We start from the raw sequence: 25,489 nt of genomic DNA on the forward strand, positions 1-25,489 counted from the left end.
AGGCGTAACCAGCCAATAATACGCTCACACTTGAGTTATAACTTGAACCACCCACCCCCACCCCACCTTCCCTCCCATCTCATCCCTCCATCCCTCCTCCTCCTCTTCCGTCTTCCTCCTCCTCTTCCTCCGTCTTCTTCCGTCCGTCCTGCTCCTCCTCCTCCTCCTCCTCCTCCTCCTCTTCTTCTTCTTCTTCTTCTTCTTCTTCTTCTTCTTCTTCTTCTTCTTCTTCTTCTTCTTCTTCTTCTTCTTCTTTTTCTTCCTCCTCCTTCAAGTAGGAGCCCTTGGTCAGGTCTTCCTCATATGGGACCAGCGTCGCTCAGCTGTCACTACCATCCCCTCCTCCCTACCTCCCCACCATGTGTGGTTGCCCACCACCATGTGTGGTTGCCCACTACCATGAAATGGTCAGTATTAAACCATAGAATATGCTTTGTAAAACTCCTAGTATATCTCCCTGACTCCCAGTTTATCATTCTGCCTCCCAGTATATCTCCCTGACTCCCAGTGTATCTCCCTGACTCCCAGTTTATCTTCCAGGCTCCCAACATATCTCCCTGCCTCCCAGTATATCTAACTGACTCCCAGTATATCTCCCTGACTCCCAGTATATCTCCCTGACTCCCAGTATATCTCCCTGACTCCCAGTATATCTCCCTGACTCCCAGTATATCTCCCTGCCTCCCAGTATATCTCCCTGCCTCCCAGTATATCTCCCTGACTCCCAGTATATCTCCCTGACTCCCAGTATATCTCCCTGACTCGTAGTATATCTGCCAGTATAACCATACAGAGTATACCTTGCTCATATCCTCATCCCTTGATCTTAATCTTGATCTTAAAAAGGTCTTTTGTGATTAATGAATAACTTATCATTGATCATTATAACTTCAGTTCTGTAGTGATAAATAATTTATCATTATCACATTTCCAGTTCTGTGATAACAGAGCTGTACGTGTACACACACACACACACACACACACACACACACACACACACACACACGCACGCACGCACGCACGCACGCACGCACGCACACACACACACACACACACACACGCACGCACGCACGCACGCACGCACGCACGCACGCACACACACACACACGCACGCACGCACGCACGCACGCACACACACACACACACACACACACACACAGCGTGGTCGTAAGGAGCATTATATGGGCCCCTTACGTTATATTCCCCCCGGGGGCAAGAAAGAGTTATGATGTATTGGGTGATGGGGGGGGAGGGGGGCGAGGGTTGGGCAGGTGGTCGGGAGGCAAGGGTGAACATCCCCTTTGATGAGCGTCCGGCGACCGGCTCTATCGCCCTCCTTGATCCAGAGGACTACAGGGTCGTGACCTTTCGACCTTGACGGTACGACCTCCCCTCCATGATCACGACGGAACGACCCGTTGAGCACGACTTACGACCCTTGAGTATGAGTTACGACCCTTGAGTATGAGTTACGACCCTTGAGCAGTGCTGGACGACCCTTGAGGATGATGTAGTGCCTTTGAGCACGACAGGACGACCCTTAAGGACGACTTACGACCCTTGAGCAGTACTGGACGACCTGTTGAGCACGACGGACGACCCTTGAGCCCGACGGACGACCTGTTGAGCACTACGGACGACCAGTGAGCACAACGGACGACCCTTGAGCCCGACGGACGACCTCTTGAGCACGACGGTACGACCCTTCAGGACGACTTAGTGCCCTTGAACACGACAGGACGACCTTTGAGCGCGACGTACGACCCTGGAGCACGACGGACGACCTCTTGAGCGCGACAGGACGACCTTTATTGTGAGCACAGAGGCCCCCACGCCGCTCATGGTTGGTGATGGTGGTGGCTGTGTTGGGGGAGATGGTAATGGTGGGGATAATGGTGGAGGGTGGTTGATATGGTGGTGCTAGTATATATGGCGTATTTGACGGAGGGGCATTGTGGTGGTGGAGGGACGTGTGGGTGGTGGTGGAGATGGGGGTTATTGGTGGTGGAGGGACATGTTGGAGATGGGTTATTGTTGGTGATGGTGAGCCGGATCTGTCGACCTAAGTGTTGTAAGGGTCTGGTCTGCCAGCCAGGCGCCCAGTACGCAATTACGGTCACTGCCACCAGATGGCGTCGGTCTACCAGTCACCCCACAGGATCGACCAGTTACCCATATACCAGACACCCCACAGTAGGATCTACCAGACACCCACTGCAGGATCTACCAGACATCCCACTGCAGGATCTACCAGACATCCCACTGCAGGATCTACCAGACATCCCACTGCAGGATCTACCAGACACCCCACTGGATCGACCAGTTACCCATCTACCAGACACTCCCACAGCAGGATCTACCAGACACCCCACAGCAGGATCTACCAGTCACCCCACAAGATCAACCAGTTACCCATCTACCAGACACTCCCACAGCAGGATCTACCAGACACCCCACAGCAGGATCTACCAGTCACCCCACAAGATCGACCAGTTACCCATCTACCAGACAGCTGGGTAGGAAGATAACAGACATGGGGTGGGGTGGAGTGGAGGGGGTGGGGTATTTAACCACGTCTCTACAATGGATAAAAAAGAAGTTTGAAATACATAACATATGGTTTTGTTATATATGAACATAGTTGTTCACTGGTAATTGATATTATTAAGTTTTTCTTTTTTTTTTTTTTCTTTAGTCTATTGTTAAGTGTAACGATAGACTTGCTTCTGGTTGGAGCTGGTGGTGGTTCATTCCAGTGTCCCTTTATGGTGGTGGTTCATTCCAGTGTCCCTTTATGGTGGTGGTTCATTCCAGTGTCCCTTTATGGTGGTGGTTCATTCCAGTGTCCCTTTATGGTGGTTCATTCCAGTGTCCCTTTATGGTGGTGGTTCATTCCAGTGTTCCTATAATTCTTAAACTTGTTGATGGTGGTTCATTCCAGCGTTCCTATCATTCTTAACAGTTGATGGTGGTTCATTCCAGCGTTCCCAACTCTGTTGATGGCGGTTCATTCCAGCGTTCCTATCATTCTTGAACTGCTCGCGCGGGGGGGGGGGGGGGCGGCTTGTGATGCCCATTTCTCGTGTTGCATCCCCCTCCCCCCCCCTCCCCTCCCTTCCCCCCTTCTTCCCCTCCCTCCCCCACTGGTCTATAACCTCCCCCTCTCTCGTGTAGCTGGTCAGTGTCCCCCACCCTGGTGTGATGTGATTATCTCCTCCTCTGGTACTGTTATTCCTTAGCCATCTTGCAAGCCTCAATTAGACCTTGCTGGTGTGTCTGTACGGGTGTGTGTGCGGGTGTGTCTGCGGGTGTGTGTGCTGGTGTGTCTGCGGGTGTGTCTGAGTCGTGGGTGTGTCTATGGGAGTGTCTGTAGGTGTGTCTGCGGGAGTGTACGGGTGTGTCTGTGGGAGTCTGTGGTCTGCGGGAGTCTACGGATGTGTCTGCGGGAGTCTGTGGGTGTCTGCGGGTGTGTGTACGGGAGTCGTGGGTGGAAAAATGATTCCAGTTTGTGTTCTCTCGTGTGTGTGTCTTCTTCCTTCATATCATTTTGATTGGTTGGGGTGGGTGGGTTGGGGGTGGGGGGGAAGTGGTCTTTGTAGAGAGAGAGAGAGAGAGAGAGAGAGAGAGAGAGAGGTGAGAGAGAGAGAGAGAGGTGAGAGAGAGGCGGGGGAGGGTGTATATATATAGTCTTGTGGTGGCCATGTGGCTTCCGGCATTATGACTGTGGTCAGATGCAGGTGTAAGGTGCTGGTGGTGTGGTCGAGATGTGGTCGAGATGTGGTCGAGATGTGTGGTCGAGGTCGGGGGAGGTTTTGGTCGTGGGCTGAGGCGTGTGGTGGGCTGAGATGAGGTGGTGTGGGGTGGGTGTGTGGGGGTGCGATGGGGCGAGGGTGGGAAGGCCTCTGTGGATGGTCTTACGTATAGGAAGGTGTGGGAGGGAGGGTGATTGAAGGGAAGGGAGGGGTGTGGGAGGGAGGGTGATTGAATAGGGGGGGTGTGGGAGGGAGGGTGATTGAAGTGGGGGAGGGGTGATATCCGATACCACCCCCCCCCCCGTTTCATCCCCCCCTCCACCTTGAACAGGATATGTAGGATCTTTCGAAGGAGGTGGGAGGGGGGAAGGGGGAAGGATGGTGTAGGAGGCGGAGGGAGGGAAGGAAGGGGCGGTTGGGGGGGAGGGAAGGTTTGTTTACCTGGCATATCTCTCTCCAGTCTCTCCACTCCACTTGCCATTATCTCTTGTGGATATAAGTGGCTCCAATGTGGTTCCTTCAGGTGTGTGTGTGAGGGGGAGGGGCGTGGTGTGGTGGAGGGGCGTGTCTTACCTGCTGGGGGTGGTGTGGTGGAGGGGCGTGTCTTACCTGCTGGGGGTGGTGTGGTGGAGGGGCGTCTCTTACCTGCTGGGCGTGGTGTGGTGGAGGGGCGTCTCTTACCTGCTGGGGGTAGTGTGGTGGAGGGGCGTCTCTTACCTGCTGATTGTGGAAAGGGGAAGAGGGGAGGGTGGTGTGGTCGTCCATCCCCCCTTCTGCTGCGTCCTGCGTCCATCCCCCCTTCTGCTGCGTCCTGCGTCCATCCCCCCTTCTGCTGCGTCCTGCGTCCATCCCCCTTCTTCCACAACCATCACGCACCACAGGTGGGGGGGTCGTCACCACCACCCCCCCATACCCAGTGGTATAGTGGTCGTACATACGACCATCAGAGGGGAAAGGGGAGGGGAGGGGGGTGGAGGGGAAAAGAGCTGTGTGTGTGGGTGGTAGGGTAGAGAGAGGGAGGGAGAAGGGGGGACGAACGAACCACCCCCTCAACCAACCCCCACCCCCACATCAACCCCCTCTGTAAACAGAGTGTGAGGGAGGAGAGGGGGGACGAACGAACCACCCCCTCAACCAACCCCCACCCCCACATCAACCCCCTCTGTAAACAGAGTGGGAGGGTGTGGGTGGGTGGTATGTGGGTTTGGGGTGGGTGGGGTGGGCGTTGTTGTGGTAGCGGCCCGCCTGATGGAACAGTACTTTGCATGTTGATGGAGGTAAAGCTCTGTCATAAAGCTGGCTCCACAGATTACAGATTAAGCTTATTGTGGAAATTATGCTTGACTAATGTGTGGTAATTGAAGCTTTACTGTGGTGGTGGTGGTGGTGGAGGAGGGTGGTGGAGATGGTGTAGTAGTGGTGGAGATGGTGCAGTAGTGGTGGGGATGGTGCAGTAGTGGTGGGGATGGTGCAGTAGTGGTGGAGATGGTGGTGGTGGTGGTTGAGGGGGTGGTGGGGATGGTGCAGTAGTGGTGGGGATGGTGCAGTAGTGGTGGGGATGGTGGTGGTGGTGGTGGAGGAGGGTGGTGGAGATGGTGTATAGTGGTGGGGATGGTGCAGTAGTGGTGGGGATGGTGCAGTAGTGGTGGAGATGGTGCAGTAGTGGTGGAGATGGTGCAGTAGTGGTGGGGATGGTGTAGTAGTGGTGGAGATGGTGGTGGTGGTGGTTGAGGGGGTGGTGGGGATGGTGCAGTAGTGGTGGGGATGGTGCAGTAGTGGTGGGGATGGTGGTGGTGGTGGTGGAGGAGGGTGGTGGAGATGGTGTATAGTGGTGGGGATGGTGCAGTAGTGGTGGGGATGGTGCAGTAGTGGTGGGGATGGTGCAGTAGTTTTAGGGATGGTGGTGTGGTGGTGGTGGTGGAGATAGTGGTGAAGATGGCGGAGTAGGTGTTGGTGGAGATGGTGGTGTAGTTGTGGAGATGGTACCGGTGTGGTGTTGGAGATGGTGATGTAGAGATGGAGACGATGGTAATGGTGGTGTAATGGTGGAGGGGGAGGGAGAGGGTGATATTGGTGGAGATGATGGTGGTGGTTTGAGGCGTCTATTCTTCTCCAACACAGATTACCTTGCCCTTAAGGTCGAGATAATTATTATGGCATATGGGGATTATGAGCCGTAAGACTCGGCTATGGGTATATATCAACCATGGAGATGAACCCAGCGCCAATAGGGTGCTATGCCACATGGGGGACGTAAGGTCGGTGGTCTTATGCAGGGCGACGGGAGATTAAGCTTAAAGGAGACAACGACCTTGTCACTGTTTTCCCCCCATCACTGGGGGGGAGGGGTCATCAACGAGGCAAACCACACGAGCTCATAATGTCGATAATCTCGGGCGGTAACCCGGCACACAGCCCTTAAAAGCGCGGGGGGGGGGGGGGGGGGAAGATGGGTCGTCATTTAACCCTTGCCCCAGCGAGATTTGAGGAGGGGGTCGTGTGACGCGTCGTGGCGGGTCGTAACGACGCTAACGAGGCTGTTGGCCGGGACACAAGTCAGTAACGGCTCTGGTAACTACCGCTCGTTACGTCATCAGGTGGCCACTTGGGACCGGGCTTAGGCCCTTCTTGCCTCGTCTGGGTCCGTCTATGGCAACCCACCACCACCCTGGCAACCCACCACCACCCTGGCAACCCACCACCCTGCCGCCCCACAGCCCTGCCGCCCCACAGCCCTACCACCCCACAACCCTACCACCCCACACCCCGCCACCCCACAACCCCGCCACCCCACAACTCCTGGCAGTCCACAACTTTAATGCTCCGACCTTTCAGCCTGGCACCTGACCTTTGACTTCCCCTTAAACCCTGGTTTGAAAACTCCCAGGTATTGCCTGCATCTCCCTCACGTCCGTGGTGGTACGTGGAGGGTAAGTACACGTCCGTGGTGGTACGTGGAGGGTAGGTACACGTCCGTGGTGGTACGTGGAGGGTAAGTACACGTCCGTGGTGGTACGTGGAGGGTAAGTACACGTCCGTAGCACGTACGTGGGTGGGTGGGTGGGGGAGGAGATGTGTCCTTTTTGACGTACGTCTTCTCTTTCATACTCTGAAATTTACATATATTCAAGACCCATCCCCCATCGTCCGTGATCACCCCATCCCCCACCGTACGTGGTCACCCCATCCCCCACCGTCCGTGGTCACCCCATCCCCCATCGTCCGTGGTCACCCCATCCCGCCCCACCGTCCGTGGTCACCCCATCCCCCACCGTCCGTGGTCACCCCATCCCCCACTGTCCGTGATCACCCCATCCCGCCCCGCCGTCCGTGATCACCCCATCCCTCCCGTCCGTGCACGTAATCACGCACAACCCATACCCCTAGTGGGTGAGTGATGGGTAAACCCCCCCATCCCCCAGTCGTCCGTTGTGGCCCATACGTACCAGCCATCTGTTCGTGGCGGCCGTTCGTCCGTGTTGAGAATGAAGATTACCTGGACAAGGGCAGGTCCATTGTAAGGGTGCGACCAACTCAGCCCACCTCTCCCTTGTTCCAGGGAGAGGTACATGTCCCCCTTTCCCATCGCTCCCTTGGGGGCGCCGCGCCATACCGCTCTGTGTGTGTGTGTGTGTGTGTGTGTGTGTGTGTGATGAGCCGATCTTCTTGAAGCTTTGAAGGGCATGAACCCAGGTTCGATCCTCCTTGTACTGTCTGTTCGTATTACCGCAACTCCTCCTTGCTGGTAGTCGTGGCCAGGGTAAGGGGAGTGAGTTCTTATTATTATTATTATTATTATTATTATTATTATTATTGTTGTTGTTGTTGTTGTTGTTGTTGTTGTTATCATTAACAAGTTGGAAGATGAAGTCTTTGTTTCGTCGCTTGTCTTAAGCTTTTACGACGCCTTGAGCATGACGGTACGACCCTTGAGCACACGATGGTACGACGCCTTGAGCATGACGGAGCAATCCTTGAGCACACGACGGTACGACCCTTTGAGCACGAAGGTACGACCCTTGAGCACGACGGAGCGACCCTTAAGCACGTCGGTACGACCCTTGAGCACACGACGGTACGACCCCTTCATCACGTCAGTATGACCCCTTGAGTACGACGGTACAACCCCTTGAGCACGAAGGTACGACGCCTTGAGCACGTCGGTACGACGCCTTGAGCACGACGGTACGACCCTTAAGCACACGACGGTACGACCCCTTAAACACACGACGGTACGACTTGTTCCCTGTCGTCTCCCCCCCCCCCCACACATAGGTCTGAGGGACACAGTATTTAGTAACCCCCCTCCCCTCCCCCCCCTGGAATACGTCGATTCGGGGGGGGGGGGGGGAGCGTGGGTCCCTGTGCAGTATAATTAGTTTTCAGTTCGCCCGTAACTTGGTTCGCTGGGGGGGTAACTGCGCAAACCTTCGTCCATTTTTTCTTTAATAAGACTTTGGTACGAAGATACCCAGGTGGTTACGCTAAGGGCGGTCGTGACCTCTAGGGGTCAAAAGGTCATGAAGGTCAAGGGCAAGAAGGTCGCCGGTGCGTGTTAAGGTGAGTTTTAAAGAGGGAGGGAGGAGGGGAGGTGGTTTATTTCAACCTTCATGATTATAATAATCAGTTCACTACAGTGAGATGAATTGTATTACCAGTTACCTTCTCGTGTTTACCCAAGAACAACAGAAGTTCCCAGTTTCATCTTGAGGTCCGAAAAGGTCAGGTCTAAAAGGTCAAGTCCAAAAGGGTCAGGTCCAATAGGTCACTGCTGCTACATATGCAAAATACGATTTCTTCCTTACCCTTACTTAAGAGGCCACTGCTGCCAAAATGTCGAGAGCTTTTATTATTAATCTCTTCCATTTACAGTGAGACATCTCACGAAGCGAATTCCTGTGTTTTTTTTTTTTTTCATATTAACTCTCGCAAATCACCTTTTTTTTCTTTTTTTTTTTTGGTTCGTGCATTAATTGGGGGGGGGGGGGGGGCAGAGCGAGGTCAGTCCTTCTCTTGAGATTTGGTTCTTTTTTATTGTAGTTTAGTTCTTGTGTGTTCTTGTATATTATCCCTGGGGATAGGGGATTAAGAATACTTCCCACGTATTCCCTGCGTGTCGTAGAAGGCGACTAAAAGGGGAGGGAGCGGGGCGGTGGAAATCCTCCCCTCTCGTTTTTTTTTTAATTTTCCAAAAGAAGGAACAGAGGGGGCCAGGTGAGGATATTCCAAAAAAGGCCCAGTCCTCTGTTCTTAACGCTACCTCGCTAACGCGGGAAATGGCGAATAGTTTAAAAGAAAGAATATATATATATATATATATATATATATATATATATATATATATATATATATATATATATATATATATATTCCTATGAGTCCACGGGGAGAATGAGACACGATAAGTTCCCAAGTGCACTTTCGTGTCATTATCACATCATCAGTGGAGATACAGGAAAAGAGATATTACAGTCAGTTGATATACAACGAAGAGACGTACTATTATAAATTTTAATGGGTCTTTGTTCACGTTTTCTGTCTGCCTTTTCAGTATTTAGGAATTAATTCTTTTCCGTAAGTACATAAGAATAGGATGGACGGTTCCACTAGAAGTCAGGTGTGGTAGAAGCCATATATATGTGTGTACCGGAATTTCTTTTTTTATCCTTTAACCACCTTATCATCCCCTTATCATCGCCTTATCACCACCTTATCATCATCTTAGCTTTACCTTATCATCTTATCATCACTTTATCTTTACCTTATCATCTCCTTATCATCGCCTTATCACCATCTTATCATCACCTTATCTTAACGTTATCATCCCCTTATCATCACCTTATCATCACCTTATCATCACTTTATCATCACCTTATCTTTACCTTATCATCCCCTTATCATCACCTTATCATCACCTTGTCATCACCTTATCTCTTGTAATGAATTGAAAGACGAATCAGATTTGAAAAATTTCTCGTTTTTCTTTTTTTTTTTTCTGACGTCACTCCCGGTGATTTCTCCTTTCCACTCAAGCATCGTCCAGATGGGCTTCACTGTGCACTGGGGGTGTACCTCCCACTCAGGAACTGGGTCAGTGCACGGTAGAACTGGGCCAGTGCACGGTAGCACTGGACCAGTGCACGGTAGCACTGGGCCAGTGAACGGTAGAACTGGACCAGTGCACGGTAGAAGTGGGCCAGTGAACGGTAGAACTGGACCAGTGCACGGTAGAAGTGGGCCAGTAACGGTAGAACTGGACCAGTGCACGGTAGAACTGGACCAGTGCACGGTAGCACTGGACCAGTGCACGGTAGAACTGGGCCAGTGAACGGTAGAACTGGACCAGTGCACGGTAGAAGTGGGCCAGTGCACGGCAGAACTGGGCTAGTGCACGTTAGCACTGGACCAGTGCACGGTAGAACTGGGCAGTGAAATAACCGGTCTTCAGTACCATTGACTGTGAAATATGTTGGGGGTATATTGTTGGAGGAGTGAAGACGTAGTATAGCTTGTGTTGGGGGTATGTCGTTGGAGGAGTGAAGGAGGAGGCTGAGTGTGGCTTTTGTTGGGGGGTATATACTGTTGAAGAAGAGAGGAAGGGGATGATGATGTTGTTGAATGTGGATTGTATTGGTGTATATTGTTGGTGAGGAGAAGGTTTTTAAGTTGGAGTCGTGTATAGCGTATGGAAACCAGGGTTCATCGTCTACAGTCAAGCGCCTCGAAGTTAACTCCCTGGTTTGCCTTGACCACTTCGAAGGCCTCTGGTCAAGCCATTTGACAGCGCTCCACCTCCCTCCTTCTCCCAATCCCATATACTACGCGGCTTCATTTCTTTCCATCCCGTGCACGCCTCTCACCCTCTTGAAACGCTCGGGGGCCCCGGTGCCCCGAAGCATCGTTAACTCGAAACAAACGTATCTCCCATCGCTATTCACACTATTGGAGAGGCTAGGCATCTTGCGTCTGTAATTGGACGGGGGTAAACCACCTAGGAACATCAGATGTCGTTTGGCCTGTCTTATGAGCGTTGTCAGAACCCCCCCCCCCCTCCGTAGATACGTCCATTTTTCTTCCTTCCACCCATGTCCGACACAGATCCTCTTTTGGATGTCTCTTTTCGCTCATCCTCTCCACACGCCTGTACCATCTCGTCATATTTTGGTCGCCCCCCTCTCCCCCAGAACTAACTATACGTCAGTATATATATATATATATATATATATATATATATATATATATATATATATATATATATGACACTATAGTGCGGTTATTGTAGTTGTGGTAGACGGGGGGCGGCGTGCGCCCGCCAGCGCCGCTCCTCCTCCTCCTCTGGACCAGAGCCAGCCGGCATTAATGCACGGGTCTGGCTAATGCCCGACTCAGTGAATTAAACCATCAACTTGTGGCGTGCAGTGAGAACGCTCCACTCCAGAGGGAAGTTTCTGGAAACTTGTGGCGTATCTGGGCGGCCGAGTTCGGTAATGTCTTCCTCTTGTTTTATTTCGTGCGTGTTCCCCCCTCTTGCAAGAATTCCAGTTTTATTCTTTATATATATATATATATATACACACGTGTGTGTGTGTGTGTGTGTGTTACCGGACTCTGCTTGTTGGAGGTTACACCCCCACCCCCGTCTCCCTCTCACCCCACTATTCTCCCCATTTGTGTAACCCCACCTGTCCTCCCCAGAAATGCTGCTGTGTCTATCCTCCCCTACTCTCCCCTCCTCCCCCTACCCCTCCCTTATGCGTATGTTGCGTACGTACGCGCGTCATTGATCTGGGCGTGATGACCCCCTTCCCTGAGGGAGCTGAACTCTTTTACCCTTGACCACCCCCCAGAGAATCGAACCCTGGTCCATTTTGTGGGGCACCCAGGTAGCCTGACCCCGAAGCCAGTTACCTCACCGCCTCACAGATGGACTGGGGTTCGATTCTCGGGGATGTAGTGGAGACTCAGCCATGATAGAGGTGACTATATCTCGTCCCACACACCCCACACACCCCACACACCCCACACACCCCACACACCCCACACCCCACACACCCCACACCCCCCCACACACACTAGACCAGTGGCCATGTGGCACGCCTCTGCTTGATCCCAGTGCCAACCCTGAGTGCCGGTGTGGCTCGTGTCACTCTCACTCTTCTGTGTATCAGTTGTGAGTGCCAGGCATGGGAGGGGGTTCTGCCCCTCCCATGCCGCCCCCTCGCGCCCATGCCTGGCTCCCCTCTTCCCCTCTCCTACCAGGCGTGTAAGGGGTTCCTTGCCTCCCCTACCAGACATGTAAGTGGGTCCCACATCCCCTTCCAGACATGTAAGGGGTCCCCACTTCCCCTACCAGGCATGTAATGGGTCCCCACATCCCCTTCCATGCATGTAAGGGGTCCATACCTCCCCTACCAGGCATGTAAGGGGTCCATACCTCCCCTACCAGGCATGTAATGGGTCCCACATCCCCTTCCAGACATGTAAGTGGTCCCCACATCCCCTACCAGTCATGTAAGGGGTCCCCACTTCCCCTACCAGACATGTAAGGGGTCCCCACATCCCCTACCAGGCATGTAAGGGGTCCCTACCTCCCCCAGCCAGGCGTTACAGCCCCCCTCCTCCTCCCCCTCCCCCTTCCTCCCCTCGTAATTTATCACATAACTTTGATAATTTGATTGAGACGACTTGTGGTCAGTTCCTCCGTGTCGTGGTGTCTCTACCTCCCCCTTGACGCATGCGGCGGTGGTGGTGGTGGTGGGAGAAGGGGCGGTGGTGGGGGTGGGGGTAGGGGGGCTGGTGTCACACATGGGAGGAGGGGAGGGGGTGGGTTGTTGTGGGTGGCGCCTCATGGGGGCTAAGGTGCGCCCTTATGGCTGGTTCGAAACCAGCTCAGTCGTCCCCCACTCGTACGACTCCTGTGACTTCGACGGCGGCACGACCCCCTTTGGGTGTTGATGGGCACGGCCTGAGGCCAGTCTGAGGATCGTACCGTCGTACTCAAGGGTCGTTGTACCGTCGAGCTCAAGGGTCGTCGTACCGTCTTGCTCAAGGGGGGTCGTACCGTCGTGTTGAAGGGTGGTCGTGTCGTGTCGTCGTGCTCAAAATTGGAGGTAGTGTGGCGGGTGAACTTGGAGGGGTCTCAGGCGGGGCGCCTCGCCTCTCTCTCTCTCTCTCTCTCTCTCTCTCTCTCTCGGCTGACGTAGTAGGCTGCTTATATAGGGCGCCCCTAGGCTAGGGCGTAGAGATTCCTCGTTGTAGCACCTCGAACCCTCCCCTCCTCCTCCCTTGCTAGCTAGGGCTGGGGGGGTGTGAGGGATGAGGGGGGGATGGGGTGGAAAAGGGGGGGGGGTTTGTAGCGGGCATTGACCGGTTGTCTGTTAGCGGGTTCGGGAGCCCCTCAGGGATCTCCGGCTTCAGGTCCGTCACCTCATACTTGAGACCCTTGATATCCCGTGACCTGAGATGAGTGGCCTTAGGAAGGGCGTCCAAGGGACACATGAGGAACTGGGGCGACATTTTGTGGGGTGGTGTGGGTGTGGTGAGTGGGTGATGGGGGGTTTTATGAGGGTGTAAGGGATGAATGAGGTCCTGCGGTATTTTACAGAAGACCTTAGGCAAAGACCATTCCACCGTCGGGAGTTATAGGTTTTGGGTTGGGTTAAAACGCTCGGGAGGAGGGAGGGATGATTTCTCCTTTTGCTCCCGCCTTGCCCCATTATACGTGAAGGCTGTGGATTTATTCAAGATTTACGGTGTTTTTCCCTAAGATCCCACGAGCAGGAGGGGGTAGTAATGAAGGGCGCCGGGGGGAAAGAAGGAGAGAACCAGGAGGGAAATGTCAACAGATTTTTCCTCTCATTTTAGTGGTATAAACACACTGGCAGGGCGGACAGATACGGAGGAAGGGCGCACATGATGACGCCCCTCCTCCTCCTCCTCCTCCTCTTCCTCCTCCCTCCGCCGCCCCACCGACCATCAGTGGTTCCAGGAATGGAAAGCGTCCATAGGGAAAGGCTGGATGCAGCGAATCATCCAGATAAGACGGGTATAAACCAGCGATAACGCCCTCCAAAAGCCGCCGACAGCCCAGCCCACCACGCTGTGCAATACTGACTGCCCCCGTACGGGTAGATCACCTTCGATGCGAGAGTGTGGGTTGTGTGGGGGAGATCTCTCGTTCGAACGGGCCAGTGTTGACGCCGCCGCTGGGTCGACGGCTGAAGTTGCTGAAGCTGAAACTCCCCGAAGCCGATGATGGAAGAAGAAGTAGGTCATCATCCTTCGTCACCTTTAGGATCATCCGGGAAGGTATGGTCACCCGCCACACGAACAAGAATGATTCCTTCCCTCCATAACGAGACGAGACGGGCGTGGAGGACTGTGTCAGATCCTGGCGTCTGAAATCCTGAAATGTAAGTCCCGTACGTGGAATGTTATACATCTTGAAACCATGACTTACAGATGTTACGATGGAAAGGAAAATGGGACACGCCTGGGGCTGGAGATCCGTTCGAAGGAGAAAACACGAAGCGAAAAGATGGCTGTGACATTAATTACATGCGTGCCACAATAATGATAGAGAGAGAGAGAGAGAGAGAGAGAGAGAGAGAGAGAGAGAGAGAGAGAGAGAGAGAGAGAGAGAGAGAACTCCACTGCCCACCTAAACAAGTGTGTTCCACTTAATGGTCACTCAGTCGTTGGTAATGGCTATAGGGGTCCGACACCATGATAGCGTCTTGTGCGCGCAGGGCGTCCATTGTCGTCCACTGAAATAGAAAATGGGCGTGAGGGGAGGGAGGGGATGGGGTGTGGGGTGGTCTTGTGTAGGGGTGGCACCCCAGGTGGAGGAGGTGGAGTAGTGGTGCCGCCGCCACCCGCTTGGCCCTAAATCCCCTCCACAATGACGGTGTCTGTCACAATCGTAGGAGGGATGCTGCACCCATCCTCACCAGGATTAAGACTAATCCTTCCCATATCCTTCTAAGTAACCCGGGTCCCCTCTCTACTCCTTAACCCCTCCGTCCCTCCCGCTCCTCCTCCTCCTGCTGCCACGACAGCTCCCAGGAGGAGGAGGAGGAGGAGGAGGAGAGTGCCCCACCCGACCCCGCTTCTTCCTCCCATTCCCATTCGTTCACCCCTACACACACCCTCTCTCTCTCTCTCTCTCTCTCTCGACGACGCCCCTTCACCCTAGGAGCCCCTAGCTATACCCTGTGGCCCTGTGGGACACCTTGACTAAACCGGCTCCTCCCTCAAGACGCTACGGTTCGTCCACGCCCCTGTGGAATGGACTGCGTCGTCCGCTGACTCTCTCCCTCCCTCCCTCCCTCCCTCGCGACGGCACCTCTCACTCACCTCACCCCACACACGACCCGACGCCGCGCCTACATCTCCTACTCCACGTATCACACTCCCGTCTCCACCGCTGGCTTAGGCCACGTCCATCCAGTCCCCCCTGGCTCTTCTCACCTATCCATTCCACCACCCACGCCCGGCCTAGCCACCTTTCCCTTCCTTCCCACCCCTAGCCCCAGCATCTGGGCGTCTCATAAACACCTTACGAGATCCCCACGGCGCTTATCACTGCTGCCGGATCCTGCCAGCTGCCGCTCCTCCGTCGCCGCTGGGTTGAGCCGCCCACCTTCTGTATAGTCTAGCCAGCTGGAGACAATCCTCCCCTCACGCCATGTGATGGCCTGTGACGCAGTGACGCTGGCTGGTGTGTGTGTGTGTGTGTGTGTTACCGTCACTCGCATCCCATGGCCGACCAGGACCTGGTTGAGGTGGTGGAGTTTGGGAGGGGCGCCGCCCTATCAAGACGAAGCTTCATAGGACTTGCAATGGTGGGGATCTTTGCCACAGCCGCTGTTGTAAGACGCTTTAAGCCACCTCTTTAACTGGAGGGATCTTATGATAGAGATACGTAGTAGTACTCTGGTTAGTAGTAATAGTAGTAGTAGTAGTAATAGTAGTAGTAGTAGTAGTAGTAGGAAAAAGATTAGGAGAGAACTTAATTTACCTTAATTTTCAACATGACTTCGTGGTTTCCAACCAGTTCGTCTTTTTACACCACGTTTTCTGCAGATCTACGTCATGTTTTCATATCCTCCTGTATGTGGGGGGTTCACATACATGGTTCGTTCCAACTGAGACCGAGTGGTGGACCGTGGAATGGGGCGCGGGGGTGGTAGGTGGTAGAGGTCGTTCGGGTTAAGGCGTCAGGAATCGTCAAGTTGCGAAGTAATTGTCAGGGTGTGAGGGGGATCCCACTCGCCCTGAACCACAAGGTCAGAGTCTGGCTGTCTGTGTGTGTGTGTGTGTGTGTGTGTGTAGAGACATGAGAAGAGGCCCCTATGTGTCCTGGGGAAGGCCTGCTGACCAGGAGGCTGCTGAATAGGCCACTGTGTCGAGTGGTCCCCATTTTGCTTAGAAGCCTCCCGAGTCGGGGCGGGAAGGGACGGGACGGGGCGGGGCGGGGCGGGGCGGGGGCCCCCCTAGTGATGATGAGGAGGAGGAGTTCATTCGCTAAGTCTCGGAAATACTGAAGGCGCCAGCACACAACCCTGAGGGGGCGGGAGCACTCAAGTTCGCCCCGTTCTTGGCTCGCAAGACGCTCTGGGTAGTGAAGGAAAGGAGGCGGGCGGAGGAGGAGGCCACGACCACGACCCCCTTCCATCGTGGGACAGTGTGAGGACTAGTTCGCTTACGGTATATAGACTCGAAGTCCTTGGCTGTGGGTCAGGCCCCTTGGGATCACAGGCCCTCCGAGGTCGACGACGTGGTGGTGTGGGGGTCGACGACGTGGTGGTGTGGAGGTCGACGACGTGGTGTGGGGGCGGTCATGATGGCTGGTGGTGGAGGGTACTGAGGTGTGGGTGAGGGACGTGAGTGATGTGCACCAGTGTCGCCGAGAAACGTTTTATCCTTGGGCGTCCCAAAAGAAGCCTACCGTATCCTCCTCCTGATTGGAGCTTATGTAAAACCCTTGAAGCTGTAGGTAGACCGTGGCTTAAGGGAGAGAGAGAGAGAGAGAGGGGGTTCGACTTGTGAAGTAAATTACTTTTTTTGAAGTCTCTCCTGTGTGAGAGTTATAAGTGTAAAGTGTTTTTGAAGGCGAGGACAGGGAGAGGAGGAGGGGGGGGAGGTAAAGTGACCACCCCCCTCACCCTTCCCCTACCATGAGGGTTGCCAGTGATATGTTTTTGTAACACATTTGGAGACACTGTTGGTGAGACGACACCATGTGTTCGTCCCCTCCTCTCCCCAGACGATAGCCAATCCCCCACCCCCCGAGCCCGTCTCCTCCCCAGTTCGTCCTCTCCCCAGACGATAGCCAGTCCCCACCCCGAGCCCGTCTCCTCCCCAGTTCGTCTTCTCCCCAGACGATAGCTAGTCCCCACCCCGAGCCCGTCTCCTCCCCAGTTCGTCCCCTCCCCAGACCATAACCAGTCCCCACCCTGAGTCCATCTCCTCCCCAGTTCGTCCCCCTCCATAACGATAACCAGCCCTGCCAATGGAAAAGTCGATGATCTTTCTCCCCTTTGGCGATGCTGTCCGTTTCCTGGCAGAGCCCCAGTCCCCCCCCCCCCCTCCCCCCTCCCCGTCCCTCAGGTGTCTGCCCCCCCTCCCCCCCAGCCATACGTGCCGCCTCTCCCCTCAGTCACTCTCCCATTCCATGCACGGCTGTCCCCCATCTCTCAACCGCCCACCCTCCCTCCCCACCCATTCCATATGGGAATCGACACTCGACAGCCAACCCCCCCCCATCCCCCATCCCCCCTGAGTTTCTCAAAATACTCTCTCTCTCTCTCTCTCTCTCTCTCTCTCTCTCTCTCTCTCTCTCTCTCTCTCTCTCTCTCTCTCTCTCTCTCTCTCTCTCTCAATACACCACTTGTCTCCGAGTCTCTCGACGCGGTATTTTTAAACCACTTGGATCTTGAACGTTCCTTTTAATTGACATAATACAGGAGGCAGGTCAAGGACCTCACTAATATATATATATATATATATATATATATATATATATATATATTGATTTGACTAATCCTACGTGATCCATTACTACCACTGAAGTATAAGTGAATGTCCCTGCGACCTGTATGAGCCACATGTAATAGGTTCGGATGCCATTGGCTGGGCGGACGATGCTCACGCGTCCGCCTCACCTCGAGGGGTATATCCAAGACGGACCTTAGGAGGGAATCGAACCCCCTTCTTAAAATTCTGGGGAGGAAACTCTCCACCCCGACCCACCTGCTCCCCCAACGTCTCTCTCTCTCTCTCTCTCCTCGCTCCCTCTATACCCCACTACAGCGCCTTCGACAGCTTGATCTGTTCTGGCCCGATATATATATATATATATATATATATATATATATATATATATATATATATATATATATATATATAGATATATATATAATATATATATATATATATATATATATATATATATATATATATATATATATATATATATATATATATGTATGTATGGCGTCCTAGGTACGTCTCTTCCATGTATATCAACTGACTGTTATATTTCTCTCTTGTGTCTCCCTGATGATGTGATTATTACACGAAAGTGCACATGGGAACTTATCATGTTTCATTTCCCCCGTGGACTCATAGGAGCATTTTAAACTTCGACACCATTCGTAAACTTCATCATTCGTAGACTTCATCATTCGTAGACTTCATCATTCGTAGACTTCATCATTCGTAGACGACTTCATCATTCGTAGACTAGACTTTCAGTTTTCACAGCTGAGGTGAATGAGGTAAGGGGGATGGAGTGTTGGTGGTGATGAAACTGTGGGGTGAGGTGTGGGGTGTGGGGGTGTGTGTGGGGGGGCGAAGCCTCTTCGTGATGATGAATGGTGGATAACTAGGCCTTCTGATGGTTTGGTGGGGGGGGGGGGGTGGTGTAGGTAGAGGCAGTGAACGAGCATGGCCAGGGGTGGTTAAGGGCTGTGTGATGATGAATGAGCGGATTGGTGTATGAAAGGGTGATTAAAGGAGGGGGAGGGGGGGTGGGGGGGTCGTGGGTCTGTGGGGGGGGGGGGAGGTGTCTGCCATGGATAATGTATAAAGGTGGCCACCTGGCGGATTAGATCAGAAGCCAGTGAATAATGAATGGAACTGGCCCATGGTTTAGGTCCAGTCAGGGTGATGTACCGTTGTATTTACCGTTAATGTATTATTTATTTTTCACTGTTATTTACGTATTCTGTTTTCCTCTCCCCCTGTTGTATTGATGTATTTATTTCCTTTCCCCCTGTTGTATTGATGTATTTATTTCCTTTCCCCCTGTTGTATTGATGTATTTATTTCCTTTCCCCCCTGTTGTATTGATGTATTTATTTCGATGTATTCCTGTTTTTTTGTGTATACGAGTTGTAGTTTATGTATGAGAATATTGTATTTATTTCGATGTATTCCTGTTTTTTTGTGTATACGAGTTGTTGTTTATGTATGAGAATATTGTATTTATTTCGATGTATTCCTGTTTTTTTTATATTTGAATTCTTGTTTATGTATGAGAATATTGTATTCCTCCTCCCCCCTCCCCCTCCACCCTCCACCCTCCCCTATGTGATATGACCTCAATTCATGTCTTCTCTGTATTACAGGTACGGTACAGGTCATGGTCTCCGCGTGACGACCCCAGCGCGATAGGACGACCCCCGTGAGTACTGTGGTGTCCCTGGGGAGGGGGGGGAGGTCGTCGTCGCCCCCCGGTGTGGGGGTGACCTTTCGACCTGACCTTGTGCTGTGGGGAGGAGGTGTGGGGGGGCGTCTGTGTGGGTTGGAGGGAGGGGGGGGAAGGAAGGGGGTCAAAAAGGGGGGGAGGGATGGTTGGGGTGTTAAGCCCTTGAGGACGACTTAACACCTTTGAGGACGACTTGACAGCACCAATTTAACGCCTTTGAGTACGACCATAGCAATGCGACGACAGCGCCACTATATACGACTTGGGCCGCTTCGCTACGACCACTCCAGTCTGTACGACTTTTTGGCCTCCGTTAAGTACGACATTTCCTTGAGTGCGACGACTTAACTCCTCGAGGACGACCAGGTTGCTCCTTGAGGACGACTGTTTTACCTCCTTGAGACTCGAGAATGAGGGTATCTTATGAGACGTGGGGACGTGTCAGACGGGGCATGGACGGGGCTGTCTACTGGAGAGGGCTACAGATGGGGCATTGACGGGGCCGTCTACTGGGGGAGGGCCTCAGACGGGGCATGGACGGGGTCGTCTACTGGGGGAGGGCCTCAGACGGGGCATGGACGGGGTCGTCTACTGGGGGAGGGCCTCAGACGGGGCATGGACTGGGTCGTCTACTTGGGAAGGGCCTCAGACGGGGCATGGACGGGGCCGTCTACTGGGGAAGCCCCAGACGGGGCATGGACGGGGTCGTCTACTGGGGGAAGGCCTCAGACGGGGCATGAACGGGGCTGTCTGCTTGGGGAAGGCCCCAGACGGGGCATGAACGGGGCCGTCTACTGGGTGAGGCTACAGACGGGGCATGGACGGGGCCGTCTACTGGGGGAGGGCCCCAGACGGGGCATGGATGGGGCCGTCTACTGGGGGAGGCCTCAGACGGGGCACTGATGGGGCCGTCTACTGGGGGGAGACCACAGACGGGGCACTGATGGATCCGTCTACTGGGGAGGGCCACAGACGGGGCATGGACGGGGCCGTGTACTGGGGCAAGCGACTCACGTCGGGTTGCACAATGATTAAAATTCCACGTCACTCCTTCCTGTCCACCATTGCCTCAGATCTCCCGTAACCAGCAGATTACTACCACCAGGACCACGCCTGTGGCACGGGACCCGTCGTGAGACAAGAGACCCCCGTCTTAAGACAAGTCCCCCCGCCCCCCATCCCCGTCGTAAGACGAGCAACCCCCCCCCCCCCCACGTCGTAAGATAACATCAACAACAACAACCCTCCCCTCCCCCCTCCCCCCCCCCGTCGTCGTAAGACAACAACGCTCCTCTTCCTCTCCCCTCCCCCTCCCTCCCCCCCCCGCCTCCTTCGTCGTAAGACATGCTCCCCCCCCCCCCCTCTCCCGTTCCGGGAATAAACCTTAGCTAATGTAATGATAATATAATAAAGAAAAAAAGAGAAGAATGAATAACAAACCCATGCTGTGGCCCTGTGTCATGGAGGGGGAGGGGAGGGGAGAAGGGGGGGAGGGGGAATGTGTTGTAGGAGGCCTTAAGCGAGCGAGTTTACTCTCCCCCCCTCCCCCCACACCTACAGACACCACCCCCACCCACATCACCCCCTCCCAACCCCAACCCTCTTCCCTCACCCACCCCTCCTCACCCCCTCTTACCCCCCACCCCCTCTTTTCCCCCCCTTCCCCCCCCCTCTTGGAAGGCCTGGCGGGAATTTAAGGGATTATAAAAGTAGTGGTTCTGTAATGGACGTCATTATTTTCATTGTGTGTTGCTTATCATAGTGGTTGTAGGGGGGGGGGGAAGAAGGGAGGGGGGGGGCGCAGCGCCCTCCCTCATGTTTTAAGGGTGGTGGTGGGGAGGAGGGGTGGGGGGGATGGTGAGCTGGGGGTGATGATGATGGAGGGGGAGGAGGGGAGAAGGGGGATTAGACAGGGAGTAAATTAAGAAAGTGGGGAAGGGGAAAGGGGGGGGGAGGGGGTTTGATGATATATGACTTGAAGTGGGGGGGGGAAGAAAGAATTAGAAGGAAGAGGATGAGAGAGAGAGAGAGAGAGAGAGAGAGAGAGAGAGAGAGAGAGAGAGAGAGAGAGAGAGAGAGAAGGTGTAAGTGATGGTGATGAATTAAGGGATGAGAAGTCTATATAGAGAAAATGGGAAGGAGGGAGGGAGGGGAAGGGGTGTGGTTGCGATGATGGGAAATAAGAGTTCCCTTTAAATGTTCACAGAAGATGGTATCGCCTGAGAGAGAGAGAGAGAGAGAGAGAGAGAGAGAGAGAGAGAGAGAGAGAGAGGAGGAGGAGGAGGGAGGAGGGAGAGAGAGGGGGGCCATGTGTGGCCAGGCACTGGTCGTCTGGCTTGAGCCAAATTAACTTAAACGCGAGTTTCCCCCTACCCCTCCCCACCCCCCCACCCGTTTTCTCTCATTCCCCCTCACTCCGTTTTCGTTCGTACGTTCGTCTTTGCTGCTCCGACTTCCTCCCCGTCGTACCTTTACGATACGACGTACACTGTCGTTTTCCGTTTCCGTCGGGTCGTATACTCTTGAAAATACGTATTTTGATATAGGACTTATAGAAAGTATATATATATCTTATATAGAAACAGTGGATAGGAACCACACACCCTCCTAAACCCCTCCCCCCCCCCTCTCCCTCACAGACTGCGTATTATTATTATTATTATTATTATTATTATTATTATTATTATTATTATTATTATTATCGTTATTATTATTATTATTATTATTATTATTATTATTATTATTATTATTATTAATATTATTATCATTATTATTATTAATATTATTATTATGATTATTATTATTATTGTTGTTGTTATTATTATTATTATTATTATTATTATTATTATTATTATTATTATTATTATCATTATTTATGTTTATTATTATTATTATCATTTATGTTTATTATTATTATTATTGTGTATACGTCAGATGGGGAGTTTCTGTTGGGGAGCAACAGAGCAGACAGTAAGATAGCCGGGCCCTTCTGTTGGCCACAACAGGACCTGGGGGGATCTCTTCCGTTCATCCCGTTAACTTGAGCACGACGGTACGACCCTTGAGCACAACGGTACGATCCTTGAACACGACGGTACGATCCTTGAGCACGACGGTACGACCCTTGAGCACGACGATACGACCCTTGAGCACAAGGGTACGATCCTTGAGCACGACGGTACGATCCTTGAGCACGACGGTACGACCCTTGAGCACGACGGTACGACCCTTGAGCACGACGGTACGACCCTTGAGCAGGACGGTACGATCCTTGAGCACGACGGTACGACCCTTGAGCACGACGGTACGACCCTTGAGCACGACGGTACGACCCTTGAGCACGACGGTACGACCCTTGAGTACGATGGTACGATCCTTGACCACGATGGTACGACCCTTGACCACGACGGTACGACCCTTGACCACGACGGTACGACCCTTGACCACGATGGTACGACCCTTGGGGTATGACGACCTAGGTCTTTGACCTGATCCTTCAAAGGGTCAGGTCATTAAATGACCCGGGTCATCGTAACCATATAATGCCATCCCCGCTACGGGGCGGGGCGGGGTCGATGATAGTGGGTGGTGGGGGGGATCGAACCCCGGGTTTCTAAACCCATTAGTGATTTTATTTCTGATTATTTTTGTTTTTTTTATTTTTTTCTTCTCATCTCTCCCCGGAGGTGGACTGAGGATGCGCAGGTAAGGTGTAAAATGATTCGTCGGCTTGTACACACACACACACACACACACACACGCTCTCTCTCTCTCTCTCTCTCTCTCTCTCTCTCTTTCTCTCTCTCTCTCTCACACACACACACACACACACACACCAATAGTCATTCGGGTACATAACGCCAGTAAAAGTTGTTATAACATTTTATTAAAAAAGAACCAAAGAAAAAAGAAATAATAATAATAACAACAACACTCGAAATAAACTGGGCCTCATAACCTGTTGTTGTTGTTGTTGTTGTTGTTGTATGTGTGTGTGTGGAAATGGAGACGCCCCTTCCCTGACCCCCCCTCCCTCCCCCTTCCCGTCAGGTGGTCATGTGGCGGCCATGCACACCCCGCCCCGCCCCCCCCCGCCCCCCACCTCAGCAACCAATTGCCTAGTGTATCCAACCCTCCTCCTCCTCCTCCTCCTCCCTCCACCGGTGGCGGGGGATAGAGAGGAGCCCCCGAGACCCCGTAGTGGAACGGGGCCGGTTGGTCACTGGCGAGGGCCAGACGCCATTACTATATATATGTGGCGCGCGCGCGCGGGGGGGGTATTTTTTATTTTTATTTATTATTATTATTTTTCTTCGGGCCATTTCAAAGTATTGGTTCTTGATCCCCCCCCGGGCCGCGCGAGCCGGCGCGCGTAAGTCGTGGTGGACCGGCGTCTGGCGCTGACGTCCGGGATCGGAATTCACCTCTCGCCGCTTAATTTATGTCGGCCATTGTTGGGTGAACTGGTCGGGTAACATGAGGAATTGTGATGGTTTTATGTACGGCTCGGACACGACCCTCCATCCCTCCCTCCCTCTGAACATGGCGGTACGACACAAAGGTCGTACCTCCGTCCGTGCTCAAGGATCGAACCATCGTACTTAAGTAGCTAAGGATATATAGAAAATCATATTCTGTCTCATTTTCATTCTGGTTTTGGTCTGGTAGTTTATTTTACGAGCGTTCTAGTGGCACAATTATCAGAGATAAAGCGTGTTTCTAAGTGACTTTTATCTGTCGTCAGCGTCAGGTAGCAGACGCTGTCCGGCGAACTCCACACTTCTCCTTCTGGCTTGGCGCCAAAATCTGTGTCAGCGTCAGGTAGCAAGCCGAGCCCCCGGTGCGCTCCACAAGTCGTCCGAGTCGGCACATATCACTCCCATTCCCAGTGTCTTACACTAAATTCTCTCCAGTGCTTCATTTAAGAAAAGTAAATGGTATAAATCATGTACGGTAATCACTTTTAAAAAGTCTTAAAAAAGTTATAATAGAACCACGTTCAAAGAGTCTCTGTTAGAATAAAAAGTGCCATGTTTTATGTTTGCTTGTGTCGCCCCGAATTTCGTGGAATACGTTACTTATATTTATAAGTTGAGTGGTTTCCTCCTGGGCGCGATTGCCCAGACGGTGGAAAAGAACGCTGTTCCGACAGTGCCTTCGGCTTAGGCTACCATGTTTGTTATTTATTCAGTTGTGGATCGCTGGGCGTGTGATCGCTGACGGTGATTCAGCATGGCGGCGCGTTGGTGGGGCGACCCGCGCTGCCACTCATGAGTTTAGATTAGCTCCTCACGTCGCCTTCGGCCACTGTTGATGATAATGGTAGACGTGATGTTGTACTTGCAATGGCACGAACGTACGTACGGACACGCTGTGTGGAGATAAGACACACACACACACACACACACACACACACACACACACAGCTGTTTAAAAATAGTAATTTACTTACCCTGCTAATGACCGGAGCGTAATGATGAAAAGCTTCTTACGAAATGAATTTTTGCAAATTAAGCAATTAACTGGATATTGGCCACAAAAGAAAATGTTTTGGGGTTAATAGTGAATACGCTTATTATTGTTGATGGTGTGGTAGTCGTTTCTTCCGTTGGCGAGGTAGCGCCGGGGGTACAGATGAGACAGGCTACATTCTCTCTCTCTCTCTCTCTCTCTCTCTCTCTCTCTCTCTCTCTCTCTCTCTCTCTCTCTCTCTCTCTCTTTGCTTCCATTGAATTTCTCCTCCTCTTGGTATCAGGTAGTGTTGGAGGGTGAGAGACAGGGTTTCATTAGTGTTGGAGATGGACGGAGACAAGGTGATGTAGTGTTGGAGAGTGAGGGAGGAGGAGCCTTTGTCTTGGAGGGGGATAAAGATAGATCGAAAAAAAAGTGTTGGAGAGAGTTTGAGAGTGTTGGAGAGAGAGGGTTTGAGACAGTGTTGGAGAGAGAGGGTTTGAGGCAGTGTTGGAGAGAGAGGGTTTGAGGCAGTGTTGGAGAGAGAGGGTTTGAGGCAGTGTTGGAGAGAGAG

The 25,489-nt window shown here is 52.7% G+C and overlaps 1 protein-coding gene across 3 annotated transcripts in view; it reads left to right on the forward strand.

Moving 5' to 3' along the window:
- The window catches only part of LOC139750997 (protein O-linked-mannose beta-1,2-N-acetylglucosaminyltransferase 1-like), a 444,536-nt gene that overhangs the window by 279,712 nt on the left and 139,335 nt on the right, over positions 1–25,489 (forward strand). The window contains exon 3 of one of the 3 annotated variants that reach the window (XM_071666033.1): positions 19,385–19,440. The exons of the other annotated variants lie outside the window; for them this stretch is intronic. The gene's annotated coding sequence lies outside the window, so the exon portion shown is untranslated. The remainder of the gene's footprint in view (positions 1–19,384; positions 19,441–25,489) is intronic. 3 annotated transcript variants of the gene reach the window in all.

Source organism: Panulirus ornatus, chromosome 10 (assembly GCF_036320965.1).
Source record: "Panulirus ornatus isolate Po-2019 chromosome 10, ASM3632096v1, whole genome shotgun sequence".
Classification (NCBI taxonomy): domain Eukaryota; kingdom Metazoa; phylum Arthropoda; class Malacostraca; order Decapoda; family Palinuridae; genus Panulirus; species Panulirus ornatus.